At 46.8% G+C, this 3,811-nt stretch overlaps 1 pseudogene; it reads left to right on the top strand.

The window, feature by feature from the left end:
- The first annotated feature begins 304 nt into the window (after nt 1-304).
- LOC113839121 lies at nt 305-1,944 on the top strand (annotated as a pseudogene).
- Nucleotides 1,945-3,811: the final 1,867 nt, after the last annotated feature.

Genomic DNA, 3,811 nt, shown 5'->3' on the forward strand with positions numbered 1-3,811 from the left:
AAGAATCTTGTTTCCAAAACATAAAAAAAGAGAACTAGGTTTTCTGATCATGCCTTCCCAGCACCTGGGAGGCAGTGCTGGTGCTCCCTCCCGAGCCGCGGAGAAACGGAGACAAGGAGACGACAATGCACCTGGGCCACTGCCCTGCACCGGCAGCATCCGGCAGCAGAGCCGAGCGCTGTCCTCCCCCTGCAGCTAGTTCAGGCGACGACGCCGGCCTCCCTGCCACCAATGCGAGGGTAGAGAGGCGGGCAGAGCTGGAAGAGGAGCAGCATCCTCTGCGACGCAGCGGGCAACGACCCTGATGCTAGTCGCGCCCCTTGCCCAGGAGCACGGAGAATGCGAGCCGCCTTGCCCAGCCAGAGCCCAGCTCCTCGATGGTTGCCCGGAGTCCACAAGAGCTGTGGGCACACACGCGGACCTGTGTGGGGAGTGGGAGCTTGAGGAAAAGTGTCTTGGACATTCACCGCCAGATTGCCCTACAGAAGAAGCATGATGCAGAGGGCATAAGCCATCTAGCCAAGGTGGTGGATGAGGCCGTGGCTCAGGACTTCGAGCTACACTCTGCAAGCCCCCGTGCATCCTACTACGGTATATCAGGCAAGACCCTTCGTAGGCCCAAGGCCCCTTTCCAATACCTGCTTAATCACTGACTGCAGATCCTCTCACCCGTGTTGCCTGTTAGCTGCAGGGACCCCCAACAATTGCAAAGCCTTCTCTGTAGCTGAGCACCGAGATATCTTCCCCAACCTACACAGAGTCCTGCCTCGACCCTGGCAGGTGCTAGAGGAACTGCACTTCCAGCCACCTCAGGCACAAAGACTGTGGCTAAGCTGGTGGGACTCTGTCCGCTTTGGTCTGCTGGCTGGTCTGACGGAGGACCTGCTGCAGTGTCCTTTCCTACCTGCAAGAGAGTGGCAAGCTGTTCTATTTTGAGGATAGCCCGGCCCTCAAGGAGCATGTTTTCCACAACCTCACCTGCCTCATTGACATCCTCAATGTCTTTTTCCAGAGAGATGCTTCTTTCTTGCTGCATAAACTGCTCCTGGGGCGCAGTGGAGAGGGCGAGGGAGAGGGGGAAGGCTTCCCCACTATAACAGTGCCCACCCCAGGTCAGGATCCACTCTGGGCCACCCAGCTTCATCATTAAGTGGAAGGCTTTCTGCTTCATGGGCTCCTGCCAGCCCATGTCATTCGGTTGCTGCTTAAGCTTCATGTCCAGGGCCAGCAGGACTTGCAGCTCCTACTGGAGCTGTTGGAGAAGATGGGACTCTGTCACTGTCTGATTCTTCTAAAGACAAGCCTTTTAATGGTTCCACAGCTTGGAACAAGTTCCCATGCTACGCGCAGAATGAGGTGCCCCACGCAGAGGACTGGATCAATGGGACCAACCTAGCTGGGCAGTGTTTTCAGGCCAAACAGTTGCAGATTGAATATGGTTTTCCCTTTAACTTTCCACCTGGATTTTTTGCACGCTCAGATGCCCAGATCAACAGCCACGTGGTGCACAGGTCAGATAGGAAATTTCAGATCTTTGCATACAGAGGGAAATTTCCTCTGGTGGTGAGTTACCAACCCACCAAGGGCGTCCTGCAGCCAGACACCCTGTCCATTGCCAGCAATGCATCATTACCAAATACATGAACCACATGGCAAGCCATCACCCCTTTGGTAGAAGAACTGAATGTGCTACTTCAGGAGTGGCCTGGACTGCACTACACTGTGCACATCCTCTGTTCTAAGTGCCTTAAGAGACTGTCCCCCAATCTACATGCTTTCCCAGGGGAGCTGATGAGTCAGCCCAGGCCAGAAGGGGTGGCAGAGATCATCTGTCCCAAGAGTGGCAGCGAGGGAGTAAATGTGGCCTTGGTTTACCCTTCTACACCAACTGTGATCAGCACCTGTTCCAAGAAGAACATTGGTGAAAAGCACAGAAACCAGTGACATTCCTGGCTGTGCAAGTTCAATGGAGTAAACATAGCATGGGAACTGACTAGGACATCTCTTGCCCCTGGTGTTCCTGCCATGCTCCCAAGCACCTTTGGAGCCCAGGGTGAAACCAACGCACCAGGTGACTAGAGTCGACCTTGGGAGGGGTTGGAGGGGTTTGGGAAGATGGAAGCCAACATGGAGCAAATGTTTCACAACCTGAAACTCAGAACTGTGATCCTCCGAGGAGAGAGATACTTGAAGAAAAGAAAAAAAAATGTTGAACGGCTTCTCAGGGATTTTGTTTTCCTTGTACACATAATCCATAATCCATAGTCCAGGTGGCAGTGTTAAGAGCACTCAGATTTCAGTTCGGTTCAATGTGAAGGAGGGATTGACTGAAGTTCATCACTGTTCTGTCACTAGTGTAAAATATATGTATGTTAATCTTTATTTTTATAATATGCAAATACATTTAAATGTATACAGATTGACACTTCTAGCATTAGTTAACATTGGATGCAATCTTCTGCATGAGATCAGTGCCAAGATGGGGCTGGTGTCTTTTTTTAGTGTTAGACTTTTTGTTCTTCATCCCTTAGCCCCACCTTCTCAACTGAAAGGGCAAGGGAAAGATAATGTCTTCCTGGTAGTCCATGGATGGATTTAGTTCTTAGAACTCTCTAATAATCACCAGGAACATTCAGTCCATTGAGAGAGAGAGTCCCCTCCCATGTTTTCATCACACCCCCTGTCTGGTAGTTACTGGGCATGGTAGGAAAATTAATTTCTTCTCTCCCTACACACCACCACTACTAGGGCCTGAGGGAGGCATTCCTAGGGGCCAAATGGGGTGAGGAATCTGTGACAAACATTTATTTGTCAAGTGATTTTACCCATTAAGCCATTTCAACAGATGTTTTCCCATTTTATTTCTTGGAGTAAAGACTAAAACTGAAGGCTCATCTATATTAGGAAAGCATTCTACTACTAATCTATATGCCTAGCCATTGTAGACTTTTTCTTTTGATGCAGGTTCTAACTGCCTTGCACAAAATATGTTTAAATTTACTCAGTAGATCAGGCAGGCTTTAACTTAGAATCCTGCCTCCCAATGCAGCTGATATTACACACGTGAGTTATGACGTCTAAGTTAGAACATTATGGTTTGTAGCTGTTTAAAGAATTTTGTCCATTTCTTTTAAGCTGTCTAAATATTTTTGGCATACATCTTAAATAACTTATTTAATTGAAAAGTTACATAGTATTTTAAACTTATATAATGTGATGTTATGAAATACATACAATTTATAGATATAGATTGTACGATCTTAAATTAAAGTAATTAGTAATTACCTTCCTTCACATATTTGTGGTAATGACTCTTCATTGTCATTCTTTTTATGCATGTCTTTTTTAACTAGTTAATTCTATGTGTATGAGTGTTTCGCCTTCAAATACTCTGAGCACTGTGTGCATGCCTGCTACCTTGGAAGCCAGAAGACAGCATTGGATGCACCAAGACCTGAATTACAAACAGAGGTGAACCTCCATGTGAATGCTGGGAATTGAATCTGGGTCTCGTATTGTAGAAAACTGTGCTTTAAACCATGGAACCATCTCTCTAGCCCTACATTTTTTTCCATAATAAATTAAATCTAGACACTTTGCACTTTTCAAATATATTCCTTTTAGCTACCTTATATCTTCCTTCCAGATAACATTTGCCAGCTTCTGATAGCCACCATTATACACACATCCTCTAGGGGAACACCTTATAAACAATATAAGTTTTGTCTCCTTCTTTGTTTCATATATGACTTTTTGGTATCCTCTAGGCTCTCACACATTGCTGCAAATTGTACCCTTTCATCTTTTTTGG

Source organism: Cricetulus griseus, unplaced genomic scaffold (assembly GCF_003668045.3).
Source record: "Cricetulus griseus strain 17A/GY unplaced genomic scaffold, alternate assembly CriGri-PICRH-1.0 unplaced_scaffold_184, whole genome shotgun sequence".
NCBI classification, from domain to species: domain Eukaryota; kingdom Metazoa; phylum Chordata; class Mammalia; order Rodentia; family Cricetidae; genus Cricetulus; species Cricetulus griseus.